Below are 21,570 nucleotides of genomic sequence, written 5' to 3' on the forward strand. Positions count from 1 at the left end.
AATCCAAATTACCACCCCCCCCCCCCCCCCTCGGGGGAACCCGTTTTTGGCCATTTTATTTCAGCATAATTTCGCCCAATACCCAAATTACAGGCCCGGGTCCAAGATACTAAGGCCTACGCTTGTAAATGAATACTGATCAAATATAAACATAATATTATCTTACGAATATAGCGATGTGGTAAAAATGTTCTCCTCAAGTTTATTACCTTCTGCATCTGAGAGGTATTCTCTTCATTCATCTTATTACAACCGATTGAACCATCAGCCGGTGATTTATCAGCAAAAGCAGTCCACAAAAGATTCGAAGGAGAAGAGAATTTAATAAAGTATGAAGAAACAAAAGCTTAATCAGAAGCTAAGATTCGGGACGCCATGTTTTTCCAAATTTTATAAAATGGGTGGAAATCAAAAACATCAAGGAGAAGAGAATTTCATAAATTTATCTGTTAATCTCTCGAATGGAACAAGTGTGTTTCGTCGAGCTGTTTTCACAACTGGCTCGATTCCTTCGAAATATGCAGAGGAAGTATTATGGGAAACGATTAGAGGTGTTTGTGGGAATTCGGTTCAACAATGTGTGGGGATTGTCTCCGACAGGTTTAAATCAAAAGCATTGAAGAATTTAGAGAATCAACATCACTGGTTGGTTAATCTTTCAGGTCAGTTTCAAGCATTTATCAGTTTGATTAAAGATTTCATTAAAGATTTCCCATTACGAAACCCGAAATCCAAATTACCACCCACCCACCCACCCTTCGGGCGAACCCGTTTTGGACCATTTTATTTCAGCATAATTTCGCCCAATACCCAAATTACAGGCCCGGGTCCAAGATACTAAGGCCTACGCTTGTAAATGAATACTGATCAAATATAAACATAATATTATCTTACGAATATAGCGATGTGGTAAAAATGTTCTCCTCAAGTTTATTACCTTCTGCATCTGAGAGGTATTCTCTTCATTCATCTTATTACAACCGATTGAACCATCAGCCGGTGATTTATCAGCAAAAGCAGTCCACAAAAGATTCGAAGGAGAAGAGAATTTAATAAAGTATGAAGAAACAAAAGCTTAATCAGAAGCTAAGATTCGGGACGCCATGTTTTTCCAAATTTTATAAAATGGGTGGAAATCAAAAACATCAAGGAGAAGAGAATTTCATAAATTTATCTGTTAATCTCTCGAATGGAACAAGTGTGTTTCGTCGAGCTGTTTTCACAACTGGCTCGATTCCTTCGAAATATGCAGAGGAAGTATTATGGGAAACGATTAGAGGTGTTTGTGGGAATTCGGTTCAACAATGTGTGGGGATTGTCTCCGACAGGTTTAAATCAAAAGCATTGAAGAATTTAGAGAATCAACATCACTGGTTGGTTAATCTTTCAGGTCAGTTTCAAGCATTTATCAGTTTGATTAAAGATTTCATTAAAGATTTCCCATTACGAAACCCGAAATCCAAATTACCACCCCCCCCCCCCCCCCTCCGGCGAACCCGTTTTGGACCATTTTATTTCAGCATAATTTCGCCCAATACCCAAATTACAGGCCCGGGTCCAAGATACTAAGGCCTACGCTTGTAAATGAATACTGATCAAATATAAACATAATATTATCTTACGAATATAGCGATGTGGTAAAAATGTTCTCCTCAAGTTTATTACCTTCTGCATCTGAGAGGTATTCTCTTCATTCATCTCATTACAACCGATTGAACCATCAGCCGGTGATTTATCAGCAAAAGCAGTCCACAAAAGATTCGAAGGAGAAGAGAATTTAATAAAGTATGAAGAAACAAAAGCTTAATCAGAAGCTAAGATTCGGGACGCCATGTTTTTCCAAATTTTATAAAATGGGTGGAAATCAAAAACATCAAGGAGAAGAGAATTTCATAAATTTATCTGTTAATCTCTCGAATGGAACAAGTGTGTTTCGTCGAGCTGTTTTCACAACTGGTTCGATTCCTTCGAAATATGCAGAGGAAGTATTATGGGAAACGATTAGAGGTGTTTGTGGGAATTCGGTTCAACAATGTGTGGGGATTGTCTCCGACAGGTTTAAATCAAAAGCATTGAAGAATTTAGAGAATCAACATCACTGGTTGGTTAATATTTCAGGTCAGTTTCAAGCATTTATCAGTTTGATTAAAGATTTCATTAAAGATTTCCCATTACGAAACCCGAAACCCAAATTACCACCCACCCACCCACCCTTCGGGCGAACCTGTTTTGGACCATTTTATTTCAGCATAATTTCGCCCAATACCCAAATTACAAGCCCGGGTCCAAGATACTAAGGCCTACGCTTGTAAATGAATACTGATCAAATATAAACATAATATTATCTTACGAATATAGCGATGTGGTAAAAATGTTCTCCTCAAGTTTATTACCTTCTGCATCTGAGAGGTATTCTCTTCATTCATCTCATTACAACCGATTGAACCATCAGCCGGTGATTTATCAGCAAAAGCAGTCCACAAAAGATTCGAAGGAGAAGAGAATTTAATAAAGTATGAAGAAACAAAAGCTTAATCAGAAGCTAAGATTCGGGACGCCATGTTTTTCCAAATTTTATAAAATGGGTGGACATCAAAAACATCAAGGAGAAGAGAATTTCATAAATTTATCTGTTAATCTCTCGAATGGAACAAGTGTGTTTCGTCGAGCTGTTTTCACAACTGGTTCGATTCCTTCGAAATATGCAGAGGAAGTATTATGGGAAACGATTAGAGGTGTTTGTGGGAATTCGGTTCAACAATGTGTGGGGATTGTCTCCGACAGGTTTAAATCAAAAGCATTGAAGAATTTAGAGAATCAACATCACTGGTTGGTTAATATTTCAGGTCAGTTTCAAGCATTTATCAGTTTGATTAAAGATTTCATTAAAGATTTCCCATTACGAAACCCGAAATCCAAATTACCACCCACCCACCCACCCTTCGGGCGAACCCGTTTTGGACCATTTTATTTCAGCATAATTTCGCCCAATACCCAAATTACAGGCCCGGGTCCAAGATACTAAGGCCTACGCTTGTAAATGAATACTGATCAAATATAAACATAATATTATCTTACGAATATAGCGATGTGGTAAAAATGTTCTCCTCAAGTTTATTACCTTCTGCATCTGAGATGTATTCTCTTCATTCATCTTATTACAACCGATTGAACCATCAGCCGATGATTTATCAGCAAAAGCAGTCCACAAAAGATTCGAAGGAGAAGAGAATTTAATAAAGTATGAAGAAACAAAAGCTTAATCAGAAGCTAAGATTCGGGACGTCATGTTTTTCCAAATTTCATCAAATGGGTGGACATCAAAAACATCAAGGAGAAGAGAATTTCATAAATTTATCTGTTAATCTCTCGAATGGAACAAGTGTGTTTCGTCGAGCTGTTTTCACAACTGGTTCGATTCCTTCGAAATATGCAGAGGAAGTATTATGGGTAACGATTAGAGGTGTCTGTGGGAATTCGGTTCAACAATGTGTGGGGATTGTCTCCGACAGGTTTAAATCAAAAGCATTGAAGAATTTAGAGAATCAACATCACTGGTTGGTTAATCTTTCAGGTCAGTTTCAAGCATTTATCAGTTTGATTAAAGATTTCATTAAAGATTTCCCATTACGAAACCCGAAACCCAAATTACCACCCACCCACCCACCCTTCGGGCGAACCTGTTTTGGACCATTTTATTTCAGCATAATTTCGCCCAATACCCAAATTACAAGCCCGGGTCCAAGATACTAAGGCCTACGCTTGTAAATGAATACTGATCAAATATAAACATAATATTATCTTACGAATATAGCGATGTGGTAAAAATGTTCTCCTCAAGTTTATTACCTTCTGCATCTGAGAGGTATTCTCTTCATTCATCTTATTACAACCGATTGAACCATCAGCCGGTGATTTATCAGCAAAAGCAGTCCACAAAAGATTCGAAGGAGAAGAGAATTTAATAAAGTATGAAGAAACAAAAGCTTAATCAGAAGCTAAGATTCGGGACGCCATGTTTTTCCAAATTTTATAAAATGGGTGGAAATCAAAAACATCAAGGAGAAGAGAATTTCATAAATTTATCTGTTAATCTCTCGAATGGAACAAGTGTGTTTCGTCGAGCTGTTTTCACAACTGGTTCGATTCCTTCGAAATATGCAGAGGAAGTATTATGGGAAACGATTAGAGGTGTTTGTGGGAATTCGGTTCAACAATGTGTGGGGATTGTCTCCGACAGGTTTAAATCAAAAGCATTGAAGAATTTAGAGAATCAACATCTCTGGTTGGTTAATCTTTCAGGTCAGTTTCAAGCATTTATCAGTTTGATTAAAGATTTCATTAAAGATTTCCTATTACGAAACCCGAAATCCAAATTACCACCCACCCACCCACCCTTCGGGCGAACCCGTTTTGGACCATTTTATTTCACCATAAATTCGCCCAATACCCAAATTACAGGCCCGGGTCCAAGATACTAAGGCCTACGCTTGTAAATGAATACTGATCAAATATAAACATAATATTATCTTACGAATATAGCGATGTGGTAAAAATGTTCTCCTCAAGTTTATTACCTTCTGCATCTGAGAGGTATTCTCTTCATTCATCTTATTACAACCGATTGAACCATCAGCCGATGATTTATCAACAAAAGCAGTCCACAAAAGATTCGAAGGAGAAGAGAATTTAATAAAGTATGAAGAAACAAAAGCTGAATTAGAAGCTAAAATTCGGGACGTCATGTTTTTCCAAATTTCATCAAATGGGTGGACATAAAAAACATCAAGGAGAAGAGAATTTCATAAATTTATCTGTTAATCTCTCGAATGGAACAAGTGTGTTTCGTCGAGCTGTTTTCACAACTGGTTCGATTCCTTCGAAATATGCAGAGGAAGTATTATGGGAAACGATTAGAGGTGTCTGTGGGAACTCGGTTCAACAATGTGGGGGGATTGTCTCCGACAGGTTTAAATCAAAAACATTGAAGAATTTAGAGAATCAACATCACTGGTTGGTTAATCTTCCAGGTCAGTTTCAAGCATTTATCAGTTTGATTAAAGATTTCATTAAAGATTTCCCATTACGAAACCCGAAACCCAAATTACCTGAATGTTATTTAGGTTTATTACCTGAATGTTTACCCTATAAATATGTGATTATTAAGGGTTTACATTGGTTAGACAGAATTCTAGAGAGATAAAGGGTGAGGCAAAAACTCTGTATTCCTTCTTCTTCTTCATAGTAAATCTGGTGGTGGCTGAAGTGGACGTAGCTCAATTTGAGTGAACCACTATAAATCTGTGTGTTCTTGTGTTCTTCTTTCTTGTGTTTTTACAGATTGTTTTCAAGCTGGTAGGATTTGGGAGATACAAATCCTAACAACTGGTATCAGAGCAGCTATGCTAGATCTGAGCATTGGAAACAATGGCAAGTGAGAACAGTATAGGACATGGAATTGGAAGATTTGATGGGACAGATTATGCCTTCTGGAGAATGCAGATTGAAGATTATCTTTATGGAAAGAAGCTTCATGTTCCTTTAAGTGAGAAACTAGAGAAGATGGATGAAGCTGAATGGAAACTCCTTGATAGACAGGTTTTGGGAGTTGTCCGATTGACGCTAGCCAAGACAGTTGCTCACAATGTAGCAAAGGAGAAGACCACCATGGGTCTGATGAAAGCTCTTTCTGATATGTATGAGAAACCATCTGCTAACAACAAGGTACACTTAATGAAAAGACTCTTTTACTTAAGAATGGTTGATGGTACTTCTGTCACTACTCATTTGATTGAATTCAATACAATTGTGAATCAATTGCTATCTGTTGAGATTGATTTTGGGGATGAAGTTAGTGCCCTGATTTTGTTAGCATCTCTACCAAATAGTTGTGAACCTATGAGGGCAGCAATTAGTATTTCAGTTGGAAATGCTAAACTGAAATTTGTTGAAGTTAGAGATCGTATTCTTGCTGAAGAGGTTCGTAAAATTGATTCTGGTGAAACGTTCAAAGGTTCTGCTCTGAATGTGGAAAACAGGGGCAGAGATAATGATAGAAATTTCAACCGAAGTAAGAGCAGATCTATGTCAAGGAGCATGAGGAGTCAGTCCAAATCTGGGAGGACATTTGAGTGCTGGAATTGTGGTAAATAGGGTCATCTGAAGAGGAACTGCAAAGCACCGAAGAAAAACGGTGATGATAAAAATGATGCAGTCAACGTTGTTACAGAATCTGTCACTGATGCGTTACTTCTGTCTGTTGATAGCCCGATAGATTCATGGGTTTTGGACTCAGGAGCGTCTTTCCACACCACTGCTCACAAAGAATTAATGGAGAATTATGTGGCTGGAAACTGTGGGAAAGTTTATCTCGCAGATGGTGAGCCACTGGATATTGTTGGCATTGGTGACATCAAATTGAAGATGGCAAATGGTTCTGTTTGGAAGATTAATAAGGTGAGACACATTCCAGGTTTAATGCGCAATTTGATCTCTGTTACACAACTTGATGAAGAAGGTCACAATTTCAGTTGTGGAAATGGTGCATGGAATGTGACTAAAGGAGCAATTGTTGTTGCTCGAGGTCACAAAACTGGAACGTTATACACGACTTCAACTTGCAGAGAAACAGTTGCTGCTGTAATTGATGACTCGAAGAACAGTGAGCTATGGCATTGCAGGTTGGGCCATATGAGCGAAAAAGGGATGAAAATTCTTTTGAAGAATGGACAGATTTCAGAACTGAAGTCTGTTGAACATCAATTATGTGAAAACTGCATTCTTGGAAAACAAAAACGGGTGAGTTTCTTAAAAACTGGGAAGAAGCTCAAGAAAGAAAGACTAGAGTTGGTACACACTGATGTGTGGGGACCTGCACCTGTTTCTTCTATTGGCGGATCATACTACTATGTGACTTTTATAGATGATTCAACAAGAAAAGTATGTGTTTACTTTATGAAGCACAAATCTGAAGTATTTGCTATTTTCAAGAAGTGGAAGGCTTTGGTTGAAAATGAAACAAATCAGAAAGTTAAGTGCTTGAGATCCGACAACGGAGGTGAATATATCAATTTAGATTTCAAAGAGTATTGTGCTGAAAATGGGATCAATATGGTGAAGACTGTTCCCCGAACGCCTCAAGAGAATGGAGTAGCTGAAAGAATGAACCGAACATTGAACGAGCGTGCTAGAAGCATGAGATTGCATGCAGGGCTGCCTAAAACCTTCTGGGCAGAAGCTATTAATACTGCTGCCTATTTGATAAACAGGGGACCCTCTGTTCCTCTTGAATTCAGAATTCCTGAAGAAGCTTGGAGCAATAAAAGGGTAAACCTTTCTCATTTGAAAGTGTTTGGATGTTTATCATATGTTCATATTAATGAATGTGATAGGAGCAAGCTTGATTCAAAGTCTAATAAATGTTTTTTCATTGGTTATGGTGATATCGAGTTTGGTTATCGTTTTTGGGATAATCAAAATCGGAAGATCATTCGTAGCAGAAATGTTATCTTCAATGAACAGATTCTCTACAAAGATTGTGTTGGGAAGACATCAGGTGGTGATTCCAAGTTGGAAGAGACTGGTACAGTCGATTTGAGAGAATTTTCAGTTGAATATATACCGGTTGTCGAAGAAGAACAATGTGTTGTTGAAGATGAAATCGTTGAGAACGTGGCCCCAGAGGTAAATCAGCAAACACCGGTTATACAGTTGAGAAGATCATCAAGAAATCGAAAACCAGTTGAGAGGTGGTCTCCATCTCTAAACTATATCTTGTTGACAGATAGAGGTGAACCTGAATGCTATGAGGAAGCAATACAATCTGATGAATCGGTTAAGTGGGAGTCTGCGATGAAAGATGAGATGGACTCTTTGATGTTGAATCAGACTTGGGAGCTCACTGAGCTACCAAATGGAAAGAAAGCACTTCACAACAAATGGATCTTCAGGATTAAAGAAGAACATGATAAAACGATGAGGTACAAGGCAAGATTGGTTGTGAAAGGATTTCAACAGAAAGAAGGTATTGACTACAATGAGATCTTCTCTCCAGTAGTTAAATTGATGACAATCAGAACTATTTTGAGTTTGGTTGTGAAAGAAGACCTCATCTTCAACAAATGGATGTCAAAACTGCTTTTATTCATGGTGATTTAGATGAAGAGATTTACATGCGACAACCAGAAGGATTTGAAATCAAAGGAAAAGATGAGCTTGTGTGCAAGCTTCAGAAGAGTCTGTATGGTTTGAAACAGGCTCCAAGGCAATGGTACAAGAAGTTTGATAGCTTCATGAAAAGTAACAATTTTTTGAGGTGTGAAGCTGATCATTGCTACTATATCAAAATGTTTGATAAATCGTACATTCTTCTTCTTCTCTACGTTGATGACATGTTGATTGCTGGAGCAAGCTTGTATGAGATTAACAAGCTTAAGAAAGAGTTGTCTGAAAAGTTTGCAATGAAGGATTTGGGTGCTGCTAAACAAATCCTTGGGATGAGAATTTTCAGGGATGAAGAAGTTCTCAAGCTTTCACAAGAAGAATATGTGAAGAAAGTTCTTAGCAGGTTCAACTTGTATAATGCAAAACCAGTTACTACCCCCTTAGCTAGTCACTTCAGACTATCTAAAGATCAGTCGCCTTCAACAAAGGAGGAGAAAAATTACATGGCCACTGTTCCATATGCCTCTGCCATTGGTTGTATTATGTATGCGATGGTTTGCACAAGACCAGACATAGCACATGTAGTGGGAGTTGTTAGCAGATTCATGAGCAACCCGGGTAGACAACATTGGGAAGCAGTAAAGTGGATACTACGATACTTAAGAGGAAGTACGGGTCTCGCTTTGTGTTTTCGAAAGTCTAATATGGGTTTAGAAGGATATGTTGATGCTGACAATGGTGGTGATGTTGATAGTAGGAAGAGAACAACAGGGTACATTTATACTCTGGGAGGTACTGCAATCAGTTGGGTTTCAAAATTGCAGAAGATTGTTGCTCTTTCTAGTTGTGAGGCAGAGTATGTTGCTGTGACAGAAGCTACTAAGGAGATGATGTGGTTACAACCCTTTTTGCGAGAATTGGGTCAAGACTACGAGGGAAGTGTGTTGCGATGCGACAGTCAGAGTGCCATTCATTTGGCAAAGAATCCTATTTATCATGGTAGGACGAAGCATATACAGGTTCGTTATCATTTCATCCGGTCAGCTTTAGAAGATGGAGTATTAGCTCTTGAGAAGATTCCCGGGAGTGAGAATCCAGCTGATATGTTGACGAAAGCTGTGACAAATGAGAAACTGAAGTTGTGTGCAACTTCAGTTGGTCTTCTTCGTTAAGACACCGAATGGAAAGCCACTACCGATCGAGAGATGATGAAGTTAGTCTCCAAGTGGGAGATTGTTGAGTTATGGAGCCTACACTTATAATAAACTCTACATTGTTAATTAGAGTTTATTGAGTTTTCTTTTTTTGGTTTTGGGCTTGGGCCTGTCCAAAAATATTTAGGTTTATTACCTGAATGTTTACCATATAAATATGTGATTATTAAGGTTTACATTGGTTAGACAGAATTCTAGAGAGATAAAGGGTGAGGCAAAAACTCTGTATTCCTTCTTCTTCATAGTAAATCTGGTGGTGGCTGAAGTGGATGTAGCTCAATTTGAGTGAACCACTATAAATCTGTGTGTTCTTGTGTTTTTTCAGATTGTTTTCAAGCTGGTAGGATTTGGGAGATACAAATCCTAACACAGTCCACAAAAGATTCGAATGAGAAGAGAATTTAATAAAGTATGAAGAAACAAAAGTTGAATCAGAAGCTAAGATTCGGGGCGCCATGTTTTTCCAAATTTCATCAAATGGGTGGAAATCAAAAACATTAAGGAGAAGAGAATTTCATAAATTTATCTGTTAATCTCTCGAATGGAACACGTGTGTTTCGTCGAGCTGTTTTCACAACTGGTTCGATTCCTTCGAAATATGCAGAGGAAGTATTATGGGAAACGATTAGAGGTGTCTGTGGGAATTCGGTTCAACAATGTGTGGGGATTGTCTCCGACAAGTTTAAATCAAAAGCATTGAAGAATTTAGTGAATCAACATCACTAGTTGGTTAATCTTTCAGGTCAGTTTCAAGCATTTATCAGTTTGATTAAAGATTTCATTAAAGATTTCCCATTACGAAACCCGAAACCCGAATTACCACCCACCCACCCACCCTTCGGGCGAACCCGTTTTGGACCATATTATTTCAGCATAATTTCGCCCAATACCCAAATTACAGGCCCAGGTCCAAGATACTAAGGCCTACGCTTGTAAATGAATACTGATCAAATATAAACAGAATATTATCTTACGAATATAGCGATGTGGTAAAATGTTCTCCTCAAGTTTATTACCTTCTGCATCTGAGAGGTATTCTCTTCATTCATCTTATTACAACCGATTGAACCATCAGCCGATGATTTATCAGCAAAAGAAGTCCACAAAAGATTCGAAGGAGAAGAGAATTTAATAAAGTATGAAGAAACAAAAGCTGAATCAGAAGCTAAGATTCGGGACGTCATGTTTTTCCAAATTTCATCAAATGGGTGGAAATCAAAAACATCAAGGAGAAGAGAATTTCATAAATTTATCTGTTAATCTCTCGAATGGAACAAGTGTGTTTCGTCGAGCTGTTTTCACAACTGGTTCGATTCCTTCGAAATATGCAGAGGAAGTATTATGGGAAACGATTAGAGGTGTCTGTGGGAATTCGCTTCAACAACGTGTGGGGATTGTCTCCGACAGGTTTAAATCAAAAGCATTGAAGAATTTAGAGAATCAACATCACTGGTTGGTTAATCTTTCAGGTCAGTTTCAAGCATTTATCAGTTTGATAAACGATTTCATTAAAGATTTCCCATTACGAAACCCAAATTACCACCCCCCACCCACCCTTCGGGCGAACCCGTTTTGGACCATTTTATTTCAGCATAATTTCGCCCAATACCCAAATTATAGGCCCAGGTCCAAGATACTAAGGCCTACGCTTGTAAATGAATACTGATCAAATATAAACAGAATATTATCTTACGAATATAGCGATGTGGTAAAAATGTTCTCCTCAAGTTTATTACCTTCTGCATCTGAGAGGTATTCTCTTCATTCATCTTATTACAACCGATTGAACCATCAGCCGATGATTTATCAGCAAAAGTAGTCCACAAAAGATTCGAAGGAGAAGAGAATTTAATAAAGTATGAAGAAACAAAAGCTGAATCAGAAGCTAAGATTCGGGACGCCATGTTTTTCCAAATTTCATTAAATGGGTGGAAATCAAAAACATCAAGGAGAAGAGAATTTCATAAATTTATCTGTTAATCTCTCGAATGGAACAAGTGTGTTTCGTCGAGCTGTTTTCACAACTGGTTCGATTCCTTCGAAATATGCAGAGGAAGTATTATGGGAAACGATTAGAGGTGTCTGTGGGAATTCGGTTCAACAATGTGTGGGGATTGTCTCCGACAGGTTTAAATCAAAAGCATTGAAGAATTTAGAGAATCAACGTCACTGGTTGGTTAATCTTTCAGGTCAGTTTCAAGTATTTATCAGTTTGATTAAAGATTTCATTAAAGATTTCCCATTACGAAACCCGAAACCCGAATTACCTACCCACCCACCCTTCGGGCGAACCCATTTTGGACCATTTTATTTCAGCATAATTTCGCCCATACCCAAATTACAGGCCCAGGTCCAAGATACTAAGGCCTACGCTTGTAAATGAATACTGATCAAATATAAACAGAATATTATCTTACGAATATAGCGATGTGGTAAAAATGTTCTCCTCAAGTTTATTACCTTCTGCATCTGAGAGGTATTCTCTTCATTCATCTTATTACAACCGATTGAACCATTAGCCGATGATTTATCAGCAAAAGCAGTCCACAAAAAGATTCGAAGGAGAAGAGAATTTAATAAAGTATGAAGAAACAAAAGCTGAATCAGAAGTTAAGATTCGGGACGCCTTGTTTTTCCAAATTTCATCAAATGGGTGGAAATCAAAAACATCAAGGAGAAGAGAATTTCATAAATTTATTTGTTAATCTCTCGAATGGAACAAGTGTGTTTCGTCGAGCTGTTTTCACAACTGGTTCGATTCCTTCAAAATATGCAGATGAAGTATTATGGGAAACGATTAGAGGTGTCTGTGGGAATTCGGTTCAACAATGTGTGGGGATTGTCTCCGACAGGTTTAAATCAAAAGCATTGAAGAATTTAGAGAATCAACATCACTGGTTGATTAATCTTTCAGGTCAGTTTCAAGAATTTATTAGTTTGATTAAAGATTTCATTAAAGATTCCCATTACTAAACAATTTGATCGATAATTGTTTAAAACTAGCCAAGTTTGTAAACAACAAGACTCAGATTAGACATGCAGTTCATAAGTATCAGTTATAGGAATACAATCAAGCAAGGTTATTGAGAATTCCGTCGAAACATAGCCAAAGAACGAATTTCGGTCCAATCGAGACCTTAATCGAAGATATCTTGAGCTCTGCACGAGCTCTGCAGCTTGTTTTGATCGACGAATCGTTTAAGATTGTATCTATTGATGATTCGTCGAGTAAGGAGATTGAAGATATGATGAGGGATCCTCGTTTTTGGAATGAATTAGAAGCTGTTCATTCGCTGTTCAACTTGATAAAGGGAATGGCTCGTGAAATCGAAAGAGATAAGCCTTTGGTGGGACAATGTCTTCCTCTTTGAGATGAATTGAGAAGGAAAGTTAAGGATTGGTGTTTGAAATTCAACATTGTTGAAACAAACATTGATCGAGAAGATAATTGAACGACGATTCAAGAAGAGTTATCATCCGGCTTGGGCTGCAACGTTCATACTCGATCCACTTTACTTAATTCGTGATTCGAGTGGGAAATACATGCCTCCTTTCAACTGCTTGACATCAGAACAAGAGAAAGACGTCGATAAGATCATAACTAGGCTTGTTTCGAGAGAGGAAGCTCATATAGTTTTAATGGAGCTTATGAAATGGAGAAGTGAAGGACTTCATCCTGTTTATGCTCAAGCTGTGCAGATGAAAGTGAGGGATTCAAATACGGGGAAGATGAAGATTGTGAATCCGTAGAGTAGTAGACTTGTTTGGGAAACTCATTTAACTCAGTTTACATCGTTAGGGAAAGTCGCGGTTAGGATTACATTTCTTCATTCGACTTCTTGCGGATTTAAGTGTAATTTGTCATTGTTGAGATGGATTCATTTGACCTCGGCTATGGATAAGGCGCAAAAGAAGATATTTATTGCTGCTCATTTGAAACTCGACAACACGAAAGATGAAGAGGAGAATGAAATCGAACTCTTTTCATTGACCAATGGTGATGATCATCATGATGTTTTTTTGTTGATACACATGTTTTTTTGTTTGTTTGTTAAGGTTCTTTGTTCCTTATTGGATCATGTTGTAATTGACCACAAAAACAAAACAACAAAAATGGTTCTTTGTTCTTGATTTTTACTCATATTAAAGAAGTTGAATTCAAATCTGAAACATGGGTTGGTTTTGTTTTTTTCAGGAGATTTAAACCATGCACGAATAGGATGATGATGATCATCATGTTAATGGAAGGTTAGATGATCAGATCTGTTAACAAACAGCTAGCTTAGATTCTTTCATTCAATAAATCATAGGTTCTATCCTTATCCATTTAACTTCCATTTGCTCATTTTAATGAAATGAGATTTTCTTATCTTATGTGTTTTATCCTTTTTTTCAATAGAAATTTGATGTCATTAATGGTGTCGAGAATGATGTGCTAAAACGATTGAATCGGATTGATGGAGCGTTATGGGGTCCCATGTGGGTAATTTTAATGTAATGTTTGTAATTTGTATTGTTTTGTTTATGGGTTAGAGAGTATAATTAATGTATGTATATGATAAGATATGAAATAATGAAAGTGACCCATTTGTTAATTATTCCTTGTGTCTGTGTTTGATTAAAGATTGAAACTTTGATATGATCCACGCATCAGGATAATATCGATTGAACCATCAGCCGATTGAACCATTATCAGAAGAGATGTCATCTTGTGTTTGATAATATCGCCTCTGGTGTTTGGATGCAAAGAAAACCAATATCCACGCATCAGGATGTGATGTTGTGTGTGACATCAATAAAGAGTATTCTGAATCTGCATCACATTTGTTTTCTGCAACATTTGCATCTTCAGAATCTTTCTCTTTCTTCTTCAACTTTGGGCAGTTAATCTTCCAATGTCCTTTCTCACGACAGAAAGCACATTCATCTTTGGCAACTCTACTTTCAGATCTTCTTCCTTTCCCTTTTGATTTGCTCTGCTGATGGCCCCTGACCATCAATGCTTCATCTGCTGTACCTACTTTGCTTTTCCCTTTATCCTGCTTTCTCAATTCATGACTATACAAAGCAGAACTTACAGCATCAAGAGAAACATTTCCCTTCCCATGAAGTAACGTTGTTTCTAAGTGTTCAAATTCATCAGGAAGGGACGATATCAACATCAAAGCCAAATCTTCATCCTCAAACCTAACGTCAAGGTTTAACAAATCCGCTACTAACTGATTAAACTTAGTTATATGCTCATTCATCGTAGTACCTGATTGGTATTCAAACCGGAACAGTCGCTTCTTCATAAGGGAGCTTATTCTGACCACTCTTCTTCAGAAACTTGTCCTCCAATGCTTGCCACAGTTTCTGTGCAGAAGTTTCATTCTTCACAGCATATTTCTGCTCTCTGGACAGGCACGACCGAATTGTTCCGCACGCCAACCGATTCATGATACTCCACTCTTTTTCTTCTATATCATCTGGCTTTCCGACCTCAATAGCAACATCTAGACCCTGCTGAAAAAGACAATCTAAAACCTCACATTGCCACATGCCGAAATGCCCAGTTCCATCAAAGATCTCCACCGCAAACTTCAAATTCGACATCGGTGTCCTCGTCCAGGATGACGAAGGAGTTGACGCCCCTTTTGAAGACTCACCATGCCAAGGACAAACCTTCGGCTCTGATACCACTTGTTGGGGAAAAACCCTGACAGAACCATAAAAAAAGGAAAAACAAACTGAAAGAACACTAACAGAATTTGATAACGGAGTTCGGCCAAAATATTGCCTACGTCTCCGAGCACTAAGGCTATCAATTAATAAGGAAGAAGAGATACAAATTTGGGTGCAATAAACTGAAAGAACACTAACAGAATTTGATAACGGAGTTCGACCAAAATATTGCCTACGTCTCCGAGCACTAAGGCTATCAATTAATAAGGAAGAAGAGATACAAATTTGGGTGCAATAAACCAAAGAGGAGAGAGTTTCTTTTATACACTAAGAAACTTCCCCAACTCCCATCATCTTCCGATGTGGGATTTATACTAATTGTGAATATAGTTTCTTTTATATACTAAGATTCACTCCCATTATCTTCCGATGTGGGATTCTAATTGTGCCAAAAACAACAATTAATGGTGTCGAGAATGATGTGCTAAAACGATTGAATCGGATTGATGGAGCGTTATGGGTCCCAGGTGGGTAATTTTAATGTAATGTTTGTAATTTGTATTGTTTTGTTTATGGGTTAGAGAGTATAATTAATGTATGTATATGATAAGATATGAAATAATGAAAGTGACCCATTTGTTAATTATTCCTTGTGTCTGTGTTTGATTAAAGATTGAAACTTTGATATGATCAAATAATATATGAATAAAGGGTGTAGAAATTGTGAAATGATGAAGCGCATAATGATATAAAAACCTAAATATGTAATAATATTGATGATGGATTTTAGATTCCTTCAACCACCAATATATGAAAGAACAGTAAAAAGGAAAACTAGGTCAGTTAGTTTTCTACTTTTTTTTTTATTTGAAAAAAAGTAGTAGTGAGAGAAAGAGATGATAAGCATTTTGAGCGGGGTCCTCTCTATGTATTATCGAAGTAAAAATACTTAATATTAGGGTTAATTTGATTTTACTAGATATAACCCGTGATTAAGAGACTAATTTTTATTTAAACCCGAATTACCACCCACCCTTTTAGGTGGAATACATTATACTCAACATTAAAACCCACCCAATACACAAAACCGATACAACACAACCAATTCACAAGCCCATGATACGGGGCCCATGTTATATGCTTAATTATAATCCAATATATACATTACATTTTCCTTCTGCTCTACCGACGTGGGAATATACTTATCACATAAAAAAAAATTAGCTGAATACAGAGCAAAGTGTTTAACATTTGGCTGTAATCTCAATACAACATATAATATAGAATATGTTAGCAATTGATACAAGTACATTTCCTGCTTTCCATAATTTATGCAAGTGCTTTACTACACCAGACAATGTCCAAAGGAAAAGAAGACATATACAAGGAAAAAACAACATTCAAGAAAAGTATACCTTTCGAATTTTAAGGTTCTTGTATAGGACCACACTTGTTCCTTTTGGAGCCAATCCATACTTGTGTACATCAACAGACATCGAAGTTACTCCTTGTACCGTAAAGTCAAAAAGAGGTATAGGGTACCTAAAAGGTAGTTCATACCTAACAAAGTTAGAGATACAAATTCCAATATTCCATACACAATGTTAATACTATCTGTTAAATACTTAACAAAGATATGTTAGTCAAAAGGTCTCCAATGGAATGGAAAAGTATCAAAGTTTGGATGATTAAGAAAACTGAGGACAAATCTTATTTAATAACCTCTTGGGAAATTTTAGTAAAAGGTTCTTCTTTTCCCAAAAAAAACAATGCAAGATACTTATTGTAAGCTAATGGCTTGGTAATTAAGTTTGAACAGAAACTATGAGGTTCTGGTTTGGATATTACGTTGCTTAGCCTTAAATGAGGTTATCATATGTAACCATTTTTCTATTTAAACACTTCTCAGGTTATTAGAGATCATTAACAAGTCATTTTCTTAAGATCTAATATACTTACTACTACTTTCTGATATATATATATATATATATATTTATATTTCTCTCCCTTGTCTCTGGCCATATATATATATATTAAAACCATGATACGGGCCCATGTTATATGCTTAATTATAATCCAATATATACATTACATTTTCCTTCTGCTCTACCCCGTGGGAATATACTTATCACATAAAAAAAAATTAGCTGAATACAGAGCAAAGTGTTTAACATTTGGCTGTAATCTCAATACAACATATAATATAGAATATGTTAGCAATTGATACCAGTACATTTCCTGCTTTCCATAATTTATGCAAGTGCTTTACTACACCAGACAATGTCCAAAGGAAAAGAAGACATATACAAGGAAAAAACAACATTCAAGAAAAGTATACCTTTCGAATTTTAAGGTTCTTGTATAGGACCACACTTGTTCCTTTTGGAGCCAATCCATACTTGTGTACATCAACAGACATCGAAGTTACTCCTTGTACCGTAAAGTCAAAAAGAGGTATAAGGTACCTAAAAGGTAGTTCATACCTAACAAAGTTAGAGATACAAATTCCAATATTCCATACACAATGTTAATACTATCTGTTAAATACTTAACAAAGATATGTTAGTCAAAAGGTCTCCAATGGAATGGAAAAGTATCAAAGTTTGGATGATTAAGAAAACTGAGGACAAATCTTATTTAATAACCTCTTGGGAAATTTTAGTAAAAGGTTCTTCTTTTCCCAAAGAAACAATGCAAGATACTTATTGTAAGCTAATGGCTTGGTAATTAAGTTTGAACAGAAGCTATGAGGTTCTGGTTTGGATATTACGTTGCCTTAAATGAGGTTATCATATGTAACCATTTTTCTATTTAAACACTTCTCAGGTTATTAGAGATCATTAACAAGTCATTTTCTTAAGATCTAATATACTTACTACTACTTTCTGATATATATATATATATATATATATATATATATATATATATATATATTTATATTTATATCTTTCTCCCTTGTCTCTGGCCATCACGTATTCTTTGGGCTGAGTATGGCTACAATTGGGGTGTCCCAATCATTGGCTTTCAGTCCTGATACAAGTAGAGCCAAGATTGCAGCAGCATCTGTGTTTGCCATCCTAGACCAAAAATCAAAGCTATGAATCATCAAGAACAACACTAGGTGAGGTGAATGGAAAGATTGAGCTTCGGAATGTCTGCTTTAGGTATCCACAAGGCCTGACACTCAACTTCTAAGAGATGTTTGTTTGACCATTGAACCAGGCAAGGTAACACAAAAAAAGAATCCAAAGTAACTAACTAGTAATGAGATGAGTCCATACTGAGAAATAAATAATAATGATGGATGTTGTTGATTATTAATTAGACAGTGGCTTTGGTTAGAGAAAGTGGGAGTGGGAAATAGACAATAATACATCTATTGCTTGCAGAGGTTTTATGAGCCTAATTCTGGGAAGATATTGGTAGACATTGTGGATATTCAACAGCTGAATCTAAAGTGGCTAAGGCAGTAGATGGGATTGGTGAGCCAGGAGCCTCTCTTGTTCAATCAAACCATCGATACAAACATCGCCTATGGATGTTCACAGAACACCCATGTTTCAGAAACTGATGTTATGGAAGCAGCTCTGTTTGGCTAATGCCCACGAATTCCATCTGTGGAGAAGACATTTAAATTTTTTAGAATAACATTCTTGTTAAGAGGTGATCAAACTGTTATTTATTAATCATAATATATATATATATATGTATATATTTTAAATGATTTGTAACTTTTAGTGTAATTTTATTTTTTAAAGAAAAAGTTTTAAAAAATATATATATATAAGAATTCATATATAACATGAAAGATCATAGAATTTTCCTTAGTCATATGTGTCTCTGCCCCAACCATCCTTTGAACCAAATTGTCTACGAACAGCACTATACCTTATAGCAATGCAAACTGCTCTAGATAAGAAGGAAGATGCGCCAGATACAATTGTTTGACGGACATATACCATTGTTCCGTATACGAGCTGTCTTGGAATATCATTCTGTATATATTCCACTTTCTTTGTGACCTGTGAAACTCTAGATATTTCCAAAACAATTCAGAGAATAGCTTATTGTTAGTTAAGAATTACAAAAATAAAAAATTGACATAGAAAATTGAGTTTGTGTAATCAATTCATCATCCCTAGTTATGAAAATTTATTAAAATTCATCCTATAATTTGAATTTGGAAGACAATACATGTTTAATTTCATTTCACTTTCAAATGATGAATATCTTTCTTTTGATAAATATAGTTTTCATTTTAAAATATTGATTAGTTAATGAAGATCTTTGAACAAAATGGCCAAATATGATAAAAAAAATATATATCAAGCCAAATGCAATAATAATTAATGACCATTCAAAAGTGACAATGCTATTGAACAAAATTCACAACCCAACCATAAATCACAAGATAAAATGTTATACTTTTAAAAAGTGGATAATCAAAATTATTATAAAATTATAACATGTATTGTCATAAATAATTCTTATTTTCTTCATAAGCCAAATTATCTAATAATATATTTATAATGTAATATACATACCCAAGTCAAAATATCCAACTAAGGACAATGTAAGAACTATCGTTGATATTAACCTTTTTGTACTAGTGATACATACCCAAGTCAAAATATCCAACTAAGGACAATGTAAGAACTAGTCGGGCATTTAAACAAAAAAATTAATGAACAACCCTATAATCAAAAGTGATAATGAACTATTATTAAAACCAAAATTCACAACCCAACTAGTAGGGCTTTAAACAAAAAAAAAATTGAATCAGTTTCCTAAACTGCATTAATTCCGCCATTTGGGTCGCAGGCCCAATATTAAGCCAATCAATTATAACGGATAACTCATTAGCTATATACATAAAAATATCTTTCTAATATAGCGATGTGGGAAAAAACTTAGTTTTACATAAAAAAAAAAAAAAAAAAAAAAGCAAAAGGAGGTTGAACTAAACTAAGTCAAAGTTCACACAGAACTGAAAGAAATCCCTGCCTGTAGTCAAAGCTCTAATAAATACTTGAATTTCTCGAAAAGCCTATTATTTTGTTTCAATTATATCCACTAGATCTGCAACTTTAACTACAAAAGAACACATGATGGTTTGATTTGTTTCGATGCTAATCAAACTTCACAAAAGGAAGTTGTAAGGTTTAATCAAAACCTTGTATGTGCTTCATACGGATATGATTATATCTTCATGGCGTTCACATCGAACTGCGCCTTGTTTCTAAGAGTGTTTTTAACCAACTCCTTCCTAGAGTTACTCTATTATCATTGCTGAATACCTAAAGCACAATGAAGTTTCTACAATTTCTCAATAAGCCTATCATTTTGTTTCAATTATATCCACTAGATCTGCAACTTTGATTACAGAAGAACACATGATTGTTTGATTTGGTTCAATGCTAATCAAAACCTTGTATGTTCTTCATACGGAGATACGATTTTATAGATAAAAACTTCAAGGAATCAAAAATATGCATAAACCGAAAGGAAAACGAGCTAGAGAAAGAGAAATTACAGGATCATTGGCAACGAGCTTCGCTATGCGATCACTGAGTTCGAAAGCATGGCGAGAACCTGCCCAAACGATTCATGGCGTTCACATCGAACTGCGCCTTGTTTCTTTCATGACCTAAGTAATCAACTCCCTCCATAGTTATATTTTCTGCAAATCAAATTTCGTAAGAATTCCAATCTTCGATAGAACCGACTTATATAAAGAAGAAGAGGGAATTCATTTATAACCCAATATATAGCTAAAACTAGATATTTGTTTCCCTCTCTAGTTGAAATTTTGTTGATCAAATTAAATTAAGGAAACTTATAAAATGTGTTAAAAATTTTCAATTATTATACTTATCCAAACATAAAATATTATATATATATATATATATATATAATTTTGATATAAAAAAAAAGATAAAAAAAAAAATTGATAAAAGGAGTGGAATGAAAAAAAATGTTAATAAGAAAACGAATTTTTAAATTGTTTTTGAATATGATCGGAATTATATTAAAAATAATAAAAACACAAATTACCACCACCCTACCGGGCGAACTCAGTTGAATCCATTATCCATCAATATTATTTCCCTTAATATAGGGATGTGGGAAAAACTTAGTTTTACATATATAAAAAAAAAAAAAAAAAAAGACTGAAAGAAATCCCTGGCTGTAGCGGATCATCCTCAACTGAATCTTCCAAAGAGACATAACAACCAGCATTGATCTCCGATTAGCATGGCCATGGACATTCTAATATAAAACCAAAAATAACATTAAGCAATATAGCATGGTCAACCGGAAGAAGATAAAAGCCAACATCCTGAAGAATTGGCCCCCGGTAGATGTAAATAGTGGACTCCTCTAGCAGTAACCCCATGAATCTACTGAATAGACAAAAGAAATTCATTTTTACAACTTACATATCTGAAAAACATACATAGAGGAAGATAGAAATATGAGCAAAATGAACTATTGGATCATTGCCAAGAATTCAAAAATCACTGATATT

General features: G+C 35.8%; 1 long non-coding RNA gene and 1 pseudogene across 1 annotated transcript; one reads left to right on the top strand and one right to left on the bottom strand.

Moving 5' to 3' along the window:
- The first annotated feature begins 10,581 nt into the window (after window positions 1–10,581).
- Window positions 10,582–13,508, top strand: LOC124911555 (annotated as a pseudogene).
- Window positions 13,509–18,329: 4,821 nt separating this feature from the next.
- LOC124911168 lies at window positions 18,330–19,072 on the bottom strand. Its single transcript, XR_007096585.1, has 2 exons — window positions 18,930–19,072; window positions 18,330–18,656 (listed from the first exon to the last, which is right to left on the bottom strand). It is a non-coding gene; the product is annotated as an uncharacterized LOC124911168 (long non-coding RNA).
- Window positions 19,073–21,570: the final 2,498 nt, after the last annotated feature.

This window comes from Impatiens glandulifera, chromosome 8, assembly GCF_907164915.1.
Source record: "Impatiens glandulifera chromosome 8, dImpGla2.1, whole genome shotgun sequence".
NCBI classification, from domain to species: domain Eukaryota; kingdom Viridiplantae; phylum Streptophyta; class Magnoliopsida; order Ericales; family Balsaminaceae; genus Impatiens; species Impatiens glandulifera.